Source organism: Neofelis nebulosa, chromosome 3, assembly GCF_028018385.1.
Source record: "Neofelis nebulosa isolate mNeoNeb1 chromosome 3, mNeoNeb1.pri, whole genome shotgun sequence".
NCBI classification, from domain to species: Eukaryota; Metazoa; Chordata; class Mammalia; order Carnivora; family Felidae; genus Neofelis; species Neofelis nebulosa.
The window spans coordinates 43,543,435-43,561,596 of record NC_080784.1 but is presented as its reverse complement, the minus strand read 5'-3'; positions in this window follow the sequence as shown (position 1 = coordinate 43,561,596).

The following is an 18,162-nucleotide window of genomic DNA, read 5'->3' as shown; positions in this document are numbered from 1 at the left end:
GTCAAAATCCATCTTTTCTGCAGTATTTTAATGGTTACATAGGTCATCCTTATTGAATGTAGCTTTTTTTTTTTTAAATGTTTGCTTACATTTGAGAGAGAGAAACAGAGACACAGAGAGAGAGACAGAGACAGAGAGAAAGAATGATCAGGGCAGGGGCAGAGAGAAAGGTAGATAGGATCCAAAGCAAGCTATGTGCTTATAGCAGAGAGCCTGATGCAGGGCTCCAACTCACCAACCTTGAGATTATGACTTGAGTTGAAGTCGGACACTTAAGTGACTGAGCCACTGGGGTCCCCTGAATGTATCATTTAGAAGGACACCATGTATATGAACTGTATAGCTCCTAAATGCCCCAAAAATGATCTGGGGAGAGTGTCATCCTCAAATCCATTAATTTTTTTTTCTGTAAAACATGAATATTTTTATTAGTTAAAAAATTTTTAACTTAAATTAACCTATATTAATTTTTTTTCAAGACTTTGGATCTGAGGATTGTGGAGAAGGTATTATAGGTTTGGTATAATTTACACTTCTTTTTGTTGTTGTTATTGCTGTTTTTTATCTGTATGTAGGTCTACAGCTAAGTTATCAAATCACTTATTTTAATCCAAGTCACTTAGAAAAAGTACAGTCTATTTCCAATGAAGACTCTGCTATAGGGAGTTTTATACAGAATGGTTTTATTGCATAGATATTAGACATAAATGAAAAGTACTACATTGAATTAGTAAATCTTAAATGTTTATTAAGAATTATAAAAACAATCAAGATATAAATATGTTTAATTATAAAAACTCCTTGAAAATGCTAGAAGTCTTTGTTCTGAAATTTTCCAGGCTATCACACCTTTATTTACAGTCCAACGATGTACATCACTAACTATAACTATCACAGTGAAAACAAAGAAAATATGGAAGCAGTGAGAGCTACTTATTTCATTAACAATTAGGAATGATTCAAGGAATGATCAGGAATGTTAAAGAGTGGTGTGAATTTCTTTTTTTAAAGTACCAGCTTTTAGTAGCATGATTCTGTGTCTTGAAGTCAAATGGATGTTTTGAAGCCTTGCTTGTGTTTGACCTTGAGCAAGTGACTTAAATTCCTTTCGCTTTAGCTATGGGTGTGGGGGGGTGATACCTATCTTGCAGGTTAATCAGAAATATTAGAAAGAATTTTAGCAAGGATATTAACATAGGTCCTGTCAGTTTATGAGGCTCAAAAAGTTAGCTTTTATTGTTAGTGAGGCAATACCATCTCTGAAAATTTGGGAATAAAGTTTCTAGATATTAAATCATATTTAAAATATACTTAAGAATTTGCCTGTAGTAAAATCCTTTGTTAAAAAATTTTTTAAAGAGAATGATCTTTCTGTAAGGAAAGCATGACTTTCAAATGACCAATGAGTTGGTCTAGATATTAAAGATTAAGTTGCCCTTCACTGGAGTAAAAGACTCCATGCCAGCACTGGAGACCTGTGCTCCACTGAAAGAGAAGGAAAGTTTTCCTGGTCTTTTACACTGAATTTATTTACAGAGAGAGAAGAAACTGGGCTGGTGCCAAGGACAATAAACATGAATTTCTCCTTAGATACAAGTTCAGTGTTTACAAGGTTAGATGTCTAGCACAGGACTTTGACATTATGTAATACAACTTTTGTTGTGTTAATGCACCTCATTCATATGCTGATAAGGCTCCTCTAGCTGGTGGCAAAGGGTTGCCTTTAAATTAATATAAAGGGCAGCTGTAAGTTTTAATTTACTACACCCTGATCAGCCCAATGGATGTGCTATTCTCATCATAAATTTAAATATGGTTACATTGCTTGGGCAGATAATTAGAAAGCACACCATTACTCCTACACTGAGTACAATGAGCATTTTGATTTTTAGCCATAGTTATTTTAACAGTTTAAAGAGTAAATTAAATTTACAATACAGTTCTCATCAAGGTGCATGCAGTGATACTCCATCATAGCCACAAAGGACGTCAGAGATTATCTGGTTCAACCCCTTTATTTTATCAATGAGGAAATTGTTCCTAAGAAGGGAAGGAATTTCCTCGAGGTCACACAGCTGCTGAGAAGCAAAGCTGATCCTGATCTCCTGTCTTCCCATATAATTCTCTTTCCTCTCTTACATTGACACAGAGTGAAATATGGTAACATTCTAATGGGAGAGACTGGGTTTCTTTATCTCATACATTCACACTTGCTGTAAATAAATTAAAACATTCTGCTAAGTTTTCTATGGAGTGTAAGTTACCTGCTGAGTAACATAGCTTTTGTTAAAAGGCTTTGGTAAAAATTTCTTCCTTTCTTTTTATGTTCTCTAGGTCAAGTCCATATTATTTAATGCAAAGACCATGACAAGGAACTCATCTTCCTACTTCTGCTTTCTCCACTCCATTTCAACATGAAAGATACCCATGGTAAACTATTTATTCCCTTCCATGCAAATGTCTACCCCGGAGGAGGCACTGTTCTAAGTGTTGGGCATGTTGCAATGAATAATAAAGACACCAAGACCTATGTTTTCCTCACAGACTCCTGAGATCTCTGTTGACATTCCCTGCACAAAACTATTCTATACCTTCTGTTGCTTGCTTCATGGAGCTCTCCCTACAACAGTAAACCCAGTCAATCTCTCCTTCTTTTGTACTGCAATCTTTGGAGTGTTGGTTAAAAAAAAAAATCAGGTTCCTGGGCTCCATTTCAGATCACTGAATCAAATTGCTAGGTTAAAAATCTGGCCTTTTAACATGTACCCCAAGTGATTCTCAGGCACATCAAAATTTGAAACCCACACGCCTACACAAATGAATGTCAGCTCCATTCACTGTGCTCTTACCACATGGCTATTTGTCATTTCAAAAGTAAATAAAATATTTTGTCTATTGTCTATTCTTTGCCAAGAAGACACTTGGCTTCTTTTACATTTATTTGGTTTTTAGAGACAGAGAGAGACAGCGTGAGCAGGGGAGGGGCAGAGAGAGAGGGAGACACAGAATCAGAGGCAGCCTCCAGGCTCTGAGCCATCATTTTTTTAATTTTTTTTTACATTTATTTAAGTACGCTTGACTTCTTAATCATAGTGGCTTTAATTGTACATTTTGCTGTATGTCATACAGTGCCTAGCACCATTTATTGAATATATTAGCTATTCAATTTATTAAGTGACTCTATTATTAAATGTGAAGTGACATTATTCATTTTTGATACACATTTCTCCTCAGGAAAGCAGCACAAAAATTTTAATATTTGCTCTTAAAAAGTCAACTTTTCAAAGCTGCCAAACCTGACTGGAAGCTCTGTGGGGACACTAACATGACTGGTCATTATCTCCAGCAACTGCCCACACCCAGGTTTACTGGATGTCTCCGATCTTTGCCCTCAGCTCATGGATTTTGTCTTTGGGTGACTATACTCTAGCTCTAGAGTGGGGTGTTTGGCTCTGGCCTCAACTAATCAGCATGATCCAATCTCATCTATGGTATATTCAAGAATGTGTATGACTCAATTAATGCCAGTGAGACACAAAGAGAGATTGACAAGGCGCCTCCAGAACATGGAAACTTCTGCATATGGAAGAAAAAGTATGTAACCTTGGCGGCCATCTTACAACCTTGATAGCAACCAGCCTTATCATATGGCTGCTTGCTGCAGAAGGCAGAGCCGTGATAGAAAGAAACGGAGTCCGAAGTGACCTTAGTACGTTGATGAATCAGACCAGCCTGAAGCTGGTTTTGCCTTCAGCTTTTCCAGTTATATAAGGCAATATCCCTTTTTTATTATTTAAGTCACTTTGAGCCAGGTGTTCTGTGACATGGAACCAAAAGCATCCTGAGTGACACAGGTAAGGATCATGTTTGTCTTTTTCACTGCTGCATCTCCAAGGCCTAACAGTTTCTAATGCAAAGTGGACAACTAAGATATATTGTTGAGTGAATAAGTAAACTTCAATTGTGCACTCTTGTTTTCCTAGAAGGCCAAATAATTACAGCACATTCAGAAATTATAGTGGTTTGTGAGAGAACACTGCTCGTGCTGTCCAGGATACAAAGCTACACATTCATGCATTGAATCTCTACTGTATTCCAAGTGCTCTGTTAGTTTCTGGGGATATGGAGAGATTTTTAATAGGGAACATGAAATGAATTAATGTTTGCTAACTCCCTGAAATTGTCCAGGCATTGTGCAGAGTGCATTCACATAGATTTTTTTTCAATTAACCCTTACATAAGCCTATTGATATATATATCCTTGTTATTATCTTTTTAAACCAACAAAATGATCTTGGGGTGATTAGGTGATTAGATCAAAGTCACCTAGCTAATATGCAGGGAAATTGATATTCATACCCAGGTTTTGCCCTTCTTCCCACACCACGGTCTGGTGCTGGTGCCCTTCCCAGCTGTTCCACCCCGGCCGGAGGCCTGGAGGGAATAGAGCCATAGCAGAAAAGTTGGAAGTTGCACAGTTTACCCTCTGCAGAGGGAACTCAGTAATTCATTGTTCCAAGGTCATCAAAGGAAAAATAGAAGCCTTTGCCTCAGAGAAATAATAATGTTTCTTACTCACAATGCTTTTTGTCTTGTTTTGAAACTTAATTGGAGCTAGTTTTTAGCTTCTGTGACTGCCAAATGACCAAGAGGTCAGTTGTCCTGCCATGGGGTTTTTAGCCAATTCACGAAGGTTATTTTACTTGACAAGGGTCCTGTTGTAGTGGGAAGGGTTGTCACATCTGATTCACATCCTGTTTTTGATCTCACTGCAGCAAATTTGGTTAAACTGTTCCCCTGCCCTCCATATTGTCCCTTTCCAGATTTTTCCTTTCGTGGCCCCATGTTGATAGGCAGGGAGAGCTTGTCCTGGTCAAGCTGTTTCCTGCCTTTTTGGATCTTCCCCAACACCTGAATGTGCTCTTCGGCGTCCAGCAGCATGGAGTGTGCCAGACTCCACAGCAGCTGCACAGCCAGCTGCTTGGGGATTGCAGGCAATATGGGTGAAGACCTTTATCAGTCCTAGCTTCCCAACCATCACCATCAAACACCCTCCCTTGTTCAACAAGACTATTACGTGCTGTGCTGCTCTACTTAGCAGTAGCTTTAATTTCTTCTCAGCAGCAGATGCCATTGTTCTGTGGCAGATAAATGTCTTGCAGTGAGTCTCCAGGCAGCCCTGCTCTGGAGTGCAGAGGCACAGTAGGTTGGCGGTCCTGCTTGGGCCAGGGGCAGGTGGTAACCAGAGTTTGATGACTTCATTAGCACTCAGACACAACCACAGAGCCGGGGACCTTAGAAGTCACACGAAGACATAGGCAAAGGAAATGGATGAATGGGAGAGGAGATGGGAAGAAAGGAAAGAGAGGAAGGAGGAAGGAAAAGAAGGCTTGTGGCTTATTGAAGTGTAGGAGGAGTGTGACCCTGAAGAAAGTGTTATCTTGTCCTCTGTCTCAGTGCCATCGCTCAGGGCCTTCTCACTCAGGTTTACTGGCCGAACCCATTACCTGGTCTATCCCTGGTCTATCTTCCTTAGAGTACACTAGTAATTGTTATGATTATAGCTGAAGTCTGGAATTAGGATTAATTTTGTGGGACCGTGTTCCAGGGATGAACCCAGGAATGTTTGACACCTTTTGTTCTGTACTTTCCTCCATACCCTCACCAAGTTGACCCAGTTAATACGCACAGTTTTCTACCTCAGGTCACTCTACTGTTTTCAGCTGCTTAATGGGACTGGAATCCTATTCAGATTCCCAGACAGTGGTGCCCACAGAACTGCAGAATTCCAAGGAATGCTCTTCATGTGAATTGGACTCTTTGAGGCTGTGTACGCACAGTCTATATGACCTTCTTTGACAGTCCTGTTGTCATGTCCCAGCACCCTTTTGCTGGGGGGAGTGTTTTGTCTCTTAATCCTAGGTCTTGGCTAACCTCTCGTCTCAAAAAACCCTTATGTCGGCCTCATCTTATTCAAACAAGTGCCAGTTATACTGGGCACATCTAGGATATTGAGCTTGGACAGAATCATCAGGCAAAATCCTCTGATACTGCTGCTTCTCACACTGCAAGCTCCCATCAGGAACGGCTTTACACCACAGCTGACTCGGTTCTCCTGGTCTGGCCCACATCCAGTCCCCAAGTCTCTCTTGCCCAACAGCTGGGCCCTTGGAGGTCACAGGGGGACTGGCAGCCCAGCCGCCTGTGCTGTTCTTCCCGCCGCCTGGCCCCACAGCGGGCAGAATGATCTTTTGAATCACAAACCTCCTCTGGCTGCTCCCCTGTTGAAAACTCTTCAGTGGCTTCCTATTGCCCTCAGAAGGAAAAGCAGTCAAAGACATGAAATCAGAGAACATTTAAAAACTAACCAATTTTGATGATAAGTAGATGTTCTATCAAATAAAAATAACATATATCTGTCCAATTTAATTTAAAAAATAAGAAAGAAAATAAAAATATAAAACTATTATAAAGTGCATTTACACGGATAATTTTTATATATAAATATATACACATATATACACATAGTTTTTTTTTTTTTTTTAACGTTTATTTATTTTTGAGACAGAGAGAGACAGAGCATGAACAGGGGAGGGACAGAGAGAGAGGGAGACACAGAATCTGAAACAGGCTCCGGGCTGTGAGCTGTCAGCACAGAGCCTGACGCGGGGCTCGAACTCACGGACCGTGAGATCATGACCTGAGCCGAAGGCGGACGCTTAACCGACCAAGCCACCCAGGCTCCCCTACACATAGTTTTTTATACATACATATAAATAGAGATTATATATATATATATATATATATATATACACATATATATATGATCTCCATACTCAAATTAAAAATCTTAATAAAATTTAACTATATTTAAGACTTTTATATGACTCAAGAACAGGAAGAAAATTAAAGTAGACTAAAAATATGACGGAAATTTTTGAGGTTTATGAAAGAACAACCTCTAGGAAAGATGCCAGTTGGTTTTACAAGAGAGTTATTTCAAATGTTTAAGGAATAGACAATCCCTACCATCATCTGTTCCCATTTAAATTGTTCCTAAAGATTCAAAAGAAAGATTTTATTTTGTTTTTTATTTTTATTTTGTTTGTTTATTTATTTATTTTGAGAGAGAGAGAGAGAGAGAACGAGTGGCGAAGGGGCACAGAGAGAAGGAGAGAGAGAGAATCCCAAGCAGGCTCTGAACTGTCAGTGCAGAGCCCCAAGGCGGGGCTCAATCTCACAAACTGTGAGATCATGACCTAAGCCAAAACCAAGAGTCAGACACTTAACCAACTGAGCCACCTAAGTGCCCTGATAAAAGAAAAAAAAAAAAAAAGTTTAAATTTCATGTTAGTTAGTATGATTCTGACATTAAAATCTCGTTAAAATGTTTTAAAAATAAAACATTTAGGGGCGTCTGGGTGGCTTGGTCAGTTAAGCGTCCGCCTTCGGCTCAGGTCATGATCTCACAGTCCATGAGTTCGAGCCCTGTGTCGGGCTCTGTGCTGACAGCTCAGAGCCTGGAGCCTGTTTCAGATTCTGTGTCTCCCTCTCTCTCTGACCCTCCCCCGTTCATGCTCTGTCTCTCTCTGTCTCAAAAACAAATAAACGTTAAAAAAATTTTAAAAATAAAACATTTAAACCAGTGTTACTTATGAATATAGAAGCCAAATATACTAAGCAATAATAGTTTATTAAATTTATCAGTGTGTTAGACCATATTAACAAATCTAATCAATGATTAGAAGAATAATACACTTGTCAAGTTAGATTTAATAAAAGACTACATGGTTAATTAAATATTAGAATACCTATAGACATAATTCATAATATTAGTATATCAAAGGAAAAAGGATGCATTTGATAGAGTTCAAATTTTTTTCCAATTTTTTAAATAGTAAAACAGGAGTAAAGAAATAGGTCCTTAATATGATAAAAAAAAATCACAGAAGCATCTTACCTCATTGTAAGAATGTTAACGGTACTCTTCCTAAGTCAGACATAAAACCAGGAAAAGCTCCTCTTACTAGTACTATTATATCATTGTGATGATGATGATGATGGTGGTGATGATGAACATTTTAGTCACTATTATGAAAGTTTCAGTCACAGTAATAAGATAAATTAATTCTAGATTAAATAAAGGGAGAGCTATACAACAACGTATGTCAATTAGCAGGGACAAGAACGGGAGAGCAGATATATCAATTCTTTCAAAGAGTTTTCTAGATGGTTAAGAAAACAGGCACTTACATAATCTAGTAATAAGAACGTGATAAAACATTTTGGAAGGATAATTTGGTAAAGGGTATATCAAAAATCTTCAACATATATATAAAATTCTTGCATCTCACAGAAGCAAAGATGGACACATGCTTACTTAATGTAGTGTTTTCAGTCCTTATCCAGGCAGAAAGTGAGATGATGGAGAGGTGTATGTGAAATATATATTACATAGATAGATGTTATCTAGAACAAGAGACAGCAACATGTTAATAGTGGCTCTGGGTAGTAGAATTGCTAAAGTAGGAATTTCAACAAGGTAAAATTCATGACTCATAAAAACATAAAATGAACACATGAACAACATTTTGTTCAATTTATGATGTAATGAGGGAACAAGTAGGATATTAAGACTGGTTCAAAGGATGTTTAAGAGGAATGTTTTAGATATTTATGGGCAATCTAACAAAAGAATGTAGGATATAATCACTGGACTCAATACAAAACTGGTTAATATTCTACAGCTCAATATGGTTAGTGATGTTATTTTTCCTATGGGACAGAAATTATTTGGATCTCTACTGGGAAAAAGTCTACAAGTTAACTTGTGATTTCACTAGGACTGGGAATTGGAATCAACAGGAAACAGTGAGCTGAACAAAGCAACTTTCCCTTAATCTGTGCTGTCCAGTATGGTAGTCACCAGTCACATGTGGCTTTTGAACATGTGAAATAAGCTAGCCCAAACTGAGATGTACTGTGAGTATAAAATACATGCCGATGTCACTTAGTACAATAAAGTGATATAAAACATCTCATGAATAATTTCTTATATGGATTTTGTATAAAATCTACAATATTTTGGACATACTGGATTAAATAAATTACATTATAAAATTAATTTTACCTGTTTATTTTTAGGTTTTTATTTTATTTTATTTTTAATAATTTTTTTAACATTTATTTATTTTTGAGACAGAGAGAGAGCATGAGTGGGGTAGGGGCAGAGAGAGAGAGAGAGGGAGACACAGAGTCTGAAGCAGGCTCTGGGCTCTGAGCTGTCAGCACAGAGCCTGACACGGGACTTGAACCCAAGAACTGAGAGATCATGACCTGATGGAAGTTGGATGCTTAACTGACTGAGCGCCCAGGTACCCCTATTTTGTTTACTTCAATGACTATTTATTTTTAAGAGAGAGACAGCATGAGTGGGGGGGGGGTGGGGACAGAAGACACAGACAAAGACAGAATCTGAAATAAGCTCCAGGCTTTGAGCTGTCAGCACAGAGACTGATGCAGGGCTCGAACTCTTGAAAGGCGGTAGATATCTTGACCTGAGCTGAAATTGGATGCTTAACCAACTGAGCCACCCAGCGCCCCTATTTTTAGCTTTTTAATATGGCTATTAGAAATTGAAATTATATAGTGTTTTACACTATTATTTTTGGTTCTAGATAATCCTTGGGCAGGTCATTGCCCTCAAAGGATGTGCCACCCTATTTATGTCTCATTTCCAACTTTTGAATAATTTCTATTAGTAAAAAAAGTAGGTCATTTAATTTTTCTTCATTTTTTGGTAGTTTTACAAAATATCTAAAAGAAAGAAACATTGATTTTATAATCTGAGAAAAGATTTTTTTTTTTTTTACATCCCTCTGAATAGAAGGAATAGAACACTTAAGTCAGGTTAGGAAATAAAAAGCACCCAGAGCAGGATTTAGAATAGGGCTCTAATGGCATGTTCAGCTATGTGAGCTCTAAAGTCCTCCTGTGAGTTATTTTCACTAATGATTTTAAGCAGCCAAGCATCTCTTAAAGTCTATTTCAGAGAAAATGAGAGCAGCCCCAGGCGTAAGCTATGAAAGCCTAATCTGGATGAGAAGGCACCTCACTGTACATTTCTCTGAGTAACACACTTTCTCGAGTAGCTATCAAGCCAGATGACCCAGGACTAATCACACAGGTAAATCAGGTACTGATGTGAGGCTGAGTGGCAGAGTTTGGCTAGTGGAGGAGCATGGGAGATCAAGATGTACTAAACCTAGTTCCTGGAGGGTTCCCATTGGAGGCTACCTGACTGTGGAAGATGGTCACAGCCTTACAGAGTAAGAGATCCCAGGGATCCTCAGTGACTCAGGCTACTGTATGTTTAAACTGTTTGCTGGTCTCCATATGGCAGACCTCATAGGTACTAATCAATGTCAATGGCTAACTCCTAGTCCTGACATAGACTCTTTAAGAGATAGCTTTCATTTTGTTGGTGTTTTATAGTATCCTCCTATCTTTGTGTAAAAATTAGGGACAAAAAAGCCCAGGCACTGGGATTTGTGTTCTAATCTACTATTATGTCCCCCATGGTCAACAGAATAAACCCCTAAATATGTGATGATAATTGTTATACATTTAAAAATAAAGGTGGTTTGCCATCTTGAATCTAATACCTTACCAATAGTTTACCGAGCTATAAACATTTTCTTTTAAGAATATAAAATAAAAATCACTAATAATATTTCTAATCCCTTGGGAGTGGGGAGGGAGTGTAATTCATATAGAAAAAATAAAATGTATTATAAGACTAATATGGCAATTTGCTTTAAAAATAATAAAAATAATGTCTTCCTCTTTTTTAAAAAAAGTGAATTTTTTTCAGGTAAACATAATGGCAGAAGAGATTTATCCATGTTTGTCTTATCTTTGAATTTTGAACTTTAATCAATTGCCCAGATTTTCAAGTTCACTTAGAAAATGTAGACCCGTTGAAGTTGAGACTGCTTCACTGGGGCTGATTCAATAAGCAAGCTAAAAGGAAAGTGTCCTTTATGTATATGCTTTATTTTTAGGGGCAAACAAAGCAGGTCAAGCAGTAGCTTCTGAATTGTATGAACTCTGCTTTGTGTAGACCAGTAGAACCTACTTTGCTTACCCCTATTTCCGGACATCCACTGGCATAATTCCATTTTCTAGAATGCTCCTCCATTTCCCCTAACCTCTTACCTAACCCTTGTCTTACAGTATTCTATTACAATAGTTCTCAAAATATGGTCCGAAAACTCTTATAATACCCATGATCCTTTCAAAGCCATCTGGGAGGTCAAAATTATTTTTATAATAATGCTAAAATCTGGGTTGCCTGGGTAGCTCAGTCTGTTGACGGTCCGACTTTGACTCCAGTCATGATCTCATGGTTCATGGGTTTGAGACCCGTGCTGGGCTCTGTGCTGACAGCACAGAGTCTGCTTTGGATTTTGTATCTCCCTCTGTCTCAGGCCCTCCCGGCTCACGCTCTGTCTCTCTTTCTGTTTCTCAAAAATAAATAAACATTAAAAATTTTTATAAAAATGCTAAAATCTTATTTGCTTTTTGCACTGTGTTCACATTTGCACTGATGGTGGGAAAGCAATGGTGGGTAGAACTGGCTAGAGTTAATCAGTGCAGTGGTCTTGAACCATATCATTGCCATTGCATTTCTCAATGCTGTGCACTGTTTCACTTAATGAATGCCCTTAATTAAAGAGTAAATTATTAATTTGACTAATTTTGACATTTAAGTACATTTATTTCTTTTTAATATTCTACATAAAGAAATAGGAAGTACATGTAAAGGTCTTCTGCAGGAGGAAAAGCATTTGTGCAATGAAGTTCTGGTACTACTACATTAAGATCCATTAGTCCATATAGGCTAGAATCCATTAGTCTATATTCATAGTGTTACATTAAAATCCATTAGTCTGGGGGTGCTTAGGTGTCTCAGTCGGTTAAACGTCCAACTTAGGCTCAGGTCATGATCTGATGGTTTTTGAGTTCAAGCCTGGAGTTGGGCTGTGTGCTAACAGCTCAGGGCCTAGAGCCTGCTTCCGATTCTGTGTCTCCCTTTCTCTCTCTGTCCCTCCTCCACCCATGCTCTGTCTCTATCAAAAATAAATAAATATTCAAAACAAAATTTTAAATCCATTAGTCTGCCTTGAATGGATCTTCACATGTTCTGGTTGTAGCAGCATGCATTGGTCACTTGGAAAATATTCATTAACTGAGTTATCCACGTCTTCCAAATGGTGACTCATTAAATTTGATATTTCACAAATTTAAGATACTATGACTTATAGAATTTTATAGGGGAAATAGCAAAAGAGAATATACATAGTTATCTGAAAAGCATATTAAAATACTCCTGCCTTTCCAAGCTACATATTTATGTGAAGCCAAATTTTCTTCATGTACTTCAACCAAAATAAAATAGTACGACAGATTGAATGTTGAAGCACATATGAAAAGCCAGCTGTCTTTTATTGTTAGACACTAAACAGATCAGCAAAACACATAAATAAAGGTCTCAAGTTCCTCAATAACTTTTAAGACTGTAAAGGAGTTCTGAGACCAAAAAGTTTGAAAAACTTGTCCATCCTGTCTCATCCTGGAGGCTTCTGTTCATCTCTAGTACACATAGTTCACTCTTCCTCTGGTATCTTCTAACATGATCCTCCAACTTTAATATGCATGCAGATCACCTGGGGAAAGTGCCCAATAAAACACACATTCTGATGCATCTGGAGGGGGCCTGAGCTCCTGCATTTCTAACAGGCTCCCAGAATGTGTCAGTGTCTCTTATGCATACAGCACCCCCCTTAAATAGCAAGAGTCTAACTCATACTAGCCATGCCACTCACAATGAACCTCATCCCTTGCTGCTTTGTGGTATCAGAGTTGTACACTTCCAATATTATTATGATTATTACCATTGCTATTACTGTTTTTGCATATTTGATCAACTCAGTGCTGGACACTGTCCAAAGAACTTTACATGTATTATCTTATTTAACCCTTACAGCATTCTTAGGAGGTAGATTCTGTTAGTGTTCCTAATCCACAGTCAAGAAGACTGAGGATAAGTAATTTGCCAAGATCACAAACAACGAGTAAGAGCCAGGATTTGGTGCCATGCCCATTTGACTCCACGGCCAAGGCTACTAATCCCTTTGTTATGTTGACTTTTATATCATTTGAATTCTCATACCATAATTTGTTTTCATTTGTAAATGCCTTGTCTTGCTATTCAAATTATATGTTCCTTAAAACCCAGATGTTACCTCCCTGACCTCTACATTTTGCCCAGCACTCTTTGGAAATCTATGGCCCAATATATACCTTTTGTGGAATAAATGAATGAACACTGTTACAAAGAAAACCAAATGGAGTCACTTCTGTTAAGACCCCACATCCGCAAACCCAGACTTAACACTTAACTGCAGTTTCAGTCCCCACAGGACTACAACCTTTAAGCAGCCAATCTGGAATTTCCTAGTCAGCACTAGGAAATTAACCAACAGACCCCTTTCTTACCCCTTAGGAGGGAGGCCTTGCCTAAAACGATGCATTCTTTGCTAATCAAACCCCTCTTCCCACTCCCTCTCTGCTTTTAAAAACCTTTCCTTTCCTGCAGCTCAGTGGAGCTTCTTCCTATTTGCTAAATGGGAGGCTGCCTAATTCATGAATCAATTAATAAAGCCAATTAGACCTTTGAAATTTAGTCAGTTGAATTTCTGTAGTTTAACAACATAAATGTTCACATAAGATAATAACAAGTGACCCTGAAAACCCAAAGTTGTTGTTCTTCACACACCTTTCAGTAAGACATATACTCTGAATTATTTTAATACTGGTAGTGAGGATGGATCCGCGTTGATGGATTTCTATTCTTTAGCTCTAGTTCAATTAGGCCAAAACATAGGTCCGTGATGTCTTATAAATGTATTTTCTGTGGTGCCTGCATTGTTAGGTCTTTATCTCTTTTCCTTAGTTAATCAATTGGCAATATTTAAAAATCAAGGAATTTCACACATACAAAAAAAACCCCACATCCACTGCTCTGACTGTAACGGAGCCTCAATTCCTCATTAGCCTAATTGTCTGGAAGGAAGAAGTAGCGGCAGGGTTTACATTCTCCAGGTCAGTGCGCAGAGCTGGGGGGAGGTTAGGGGCTGGGGTGGGGGAAGCATTCCCAATCCTGCCCCATTCCTCAGATTCCTACCTGGTACCTGCAGTCATTTTCCTGTCTCCAATTTTATGATACTGGTGTGCTTTTAGAAATGATACTCAGTTACCATCAAATAAGATCTATGTCTAAGAAGTGTGTCATGTTACAGTCATTTCTGCAACAGATGATAACTTTGTCTTGAAGATCAACTTAAATCTTTTCTTAGTGGAGTTTCATAATTGTCAAGCTCTTGGAAGTGCCCGCTGAGGATGTCCTAGTGTTGGAGAAGTGACTAAAGTATGCCAAAGATGGCCGGTGGGGCTAAAACAAGCTCTGGTCTCTAGCTTAGAGACCCCTCCAAGGTTCTTCCTTCGTTTGCTGTGCGCGCGAAAACCTCCACAGATATGGAAGCTGACACTACAAATTACCCAGCCCACTTGCATTCGGCGCTCAGATCTTTGGAGAAACGGTCTCCTCTGAGCCCGCCAGGGTTAAATAAATCCCCGATCCACCAAGATCTCTGAGTGCTGCTTGGATTTTCCGCCAGCGCTCCAGCCTGGTTCTGTAACACTAGCTGGCCAGTTCTCTCAAAGGTTTTGGACTGGGAGAGGAGAAAATGAAAGGAGGAAGAAATTCCCACCAGGGAGAGTTGAGAACAAGGGGCCAAACTCTGGGAAACAGCATGGGGTGCCAATGAGACAGGAAAGAAGGAGGATGGACAGAGTATTTCAAAACTGGTGAATTTTTAAAGTTATCCATTCTTTTTTAATTCAAATCATAATTTATAGACTATATCTAAAAGGGCATTTGTTTGAAAGCTCAGGGTCAATTTTGCCTTTCTCTGAAAAGCTTCATCAAGAAGGCCAACTAAACTCTTAAGAGAGAAGAAAATAGCTACAATTAGCATTTGTATGGGGCTTTTAAAGTTTATAGAGCTCCTTTGCTTACATTAACTCAATTGATCTTCCCAGCGATCTAGTGAGGTAGGGATTATTACCTTTCTATTAAAGATGAAACCACCAAGCCTCAAAGCACCTTCCTAGGTGCTCAAGGTCACTTAACTATTAAGTAGTTAGAACAATGTAAACACATCCCAGGCTCCCTCTCTTCCCTGAAGTAGCATTATCAGGGGCATAAAGTCCTATAGAAGTATACACTTAAGTTGCATATTGGACTGGCGGTCATTGAAAGTAAGAATAGTAACTTTTGTCTCTGGACCTTTGTAAACATAATTAGCAAATATTTGATTACTTTATTACATTTAACATGATGTTTTGGTTACTACACTTACATATATTTAGAGAGGCTGCTTTATATTCTCTGTCCTTCTTTGCCTTGAAGTCTAGTTTATTTCTTTTTCTGTGTTCATTGCATGATAGGGAAAGATATGATAAAATAGGAAGAGAGGGAAAGGTGAGGACCTGAGGTGCCTGGATAGGGAAAAACACATATTTTGGGAACAGTGCTGGGAGCGTCTGCCCACAGTAAACCCCATCGGGCATAAGGTCCCTCTTAAGAATGTAAGAGACAGCACCTCAGGTTCCCATCGGGAATTTGACAATCAAAATGAAGAAGGACCATAAGGCAAGCTGAGGGCAGAACACAAGCTAGCATTACCCACCCACAAAGGCTCAGGAAGGATGTGTGTGACATCCCTCAGGCCCCCCTGGCTGCCCAAGAAAAAAGGAAAGGACAGAAAACAAATAGTTAAACTGATAGAGTCTCCATCAGTTTATGAATATCTTAGTAAACTACAACAAAAAGGCAATCTTATCAATAGCCTAATCTCCAGAAACCTACAGACTCAGTTTCCTGGAGCCCTAATATCACCCTCCCCTCCATAAGTGATGTGAGGAACAAAGGCAAGAAGGAAATGGCAGATAAAATTAAATTTCTTTATAACCTGCAGCCTGTTGACAAATACTTGAGGCAGACAGAGTAAAATGTTTTTCCAGGAACCCCCTACTGTCTTAATGATAATGCTTTGCTAGAAGGTAAAACAACCTTAGCTTGACAATAGCTAGGCCTTCAGTGTCCTATGAGTCTTTAGCATATGAAAGTCTCTTTAAGAAACTTGCTCCCAACTTAACCTCCCCCCAGCCCCATAGTATGTAAGAAGTCATTCCTCACAAAGCCAGTGCAGCTCTTTCTGCCCCTGGATTCTGTCCCTGTGCTTTAATAAAATCACCTTTTTGCACCAAAGACATCTTCAAGAATTCTTTCTTGGCCGTCTCTCTGAAGCCCCATCACCCCAAAACTCCATAAAAAATACCTAACTAAAAAACAGCAAACCATAAAACTTGTGTTACATGAGGGACACTATGACCAGTCTGACTCTTCATACAATGGAATGGAGCCAATCAGGAATGGACAACCCAACACCTAGAGTTATCCAGCCAGTAAGGGTAGGAGCTGAGAAGGAACAAAGGGGAAGGGAAAGTAGGACTGACCAGAACCTTGTAAAACAAGGACTCTTGACTATTGTTGTGGGTATTCACTTTCTAATGCCCCCAATCTGTAAAGGGAGAGTTCATACTATTCTTACTTTCTGATCTTATGCTCTAATAAACTTTTGCTTTCTGCTCATTTTGTGTCCACCTCTTCAGGCTGCGAAGTGTGAGACAATGAATCCTGGGTACTGAGGTAAAAAGAATCCTGCAACAATTGTTAGAGAAAAAGAAGAAAAAAGACTGAATCTTGTTGAAAGGGTAAGGCAGACTTTATTGAGAATTATTGTGTTAGGAGTGCCTGGCTGGCTCAGTTTGTAAAGCATTCAACTCTTGATCTCAGAGTCCTGAGTTCAACACCCAAGTTGGGCATGGAGTCTATTTAAAACAATTTAAAAAAGAAAAAAGGAAAAAAAAAATAACTATTGTGATAGGTACAGGACCATAGCAATGGGGTTTTACAGTAGAAGAGAATATAACTCTGAATATAACAAGGAGAAGTGGGAATTTAGAGCCAAGGAGCAGAATTGGGCAGGGGTTGGGGTGTGTGGGAGGAGATGGAGAGTCTAGAGATGGAAAATTACTACAGAGGGCAGGGTAATTCTTTATTAAACTGACCTAATAGGATTCTTGCTGAAGGCAGGTCAAAGTGATCAGACATCACCTGGGGGATGATGCAGGATGAGACCTTTGATCAGGTATCAGGAATGATCAGATTGAGGATGAAAGGTTCTGGCTAAATGAGCATGACAGGATTCTTGCCAAAACTGGACTATTGAGGGCATGTCCAACCACAGGAACTAGACGAAAAAGAGCTCAGATAAGCCTGACTAGAGTTTGGTGAAGGAGAGACTCTTTGTCATCATTTTTATCAAATGAATAGTATATGAGTGGACAATCAGTGGAAACCCTGTTGCCTTCTGGGTATTACTCCTATTTCTAATGAGCGTGTGTGTGTGTGTGTGTGTGTGTGTGTGTGTGATTATACATGCATGCATATGTATTGGGGTAGAGGGAGATTGAAACCAAACATCAAGTTTTATAGGCATTTATCCCTTTACGCTGATTAGCATTTGGCCGATAGCTTTTGTTTTCCATGCTAAGTGTTTAGAACTGGCTGCAATTTCTAATGTCCCAGTTAGCATGAAACTCTATAAGTGGAAATTTTGCTTTTATACTTTGTTTGCTATGATGGCATCAAAAAGTGTGGTGAGGATGGGGCTTTGTCTCCCCATCCCCTCCCCCACTCTATAAGCCTTCCATTCCTTGAAATGCACAATTGACATTTTTCAATCTTTCATAAATGTATGTATAAACTTTATTTGAAGGCAGGTTCCTAGATCCCTATTTCCAACTTGCTCTTCTATGGGGTCACAATGCTCTGTAGTCCCCAAAAGGAAGCTCAGAGACATGTGACTATGCACCTTTCCGTAGCTGCTACCACACATCCTAAAAACATCCCTCTCCTTACTTATATGGTAGTATTGAGGACCTCTCCACAAAATCATGCTTGGATCTGGG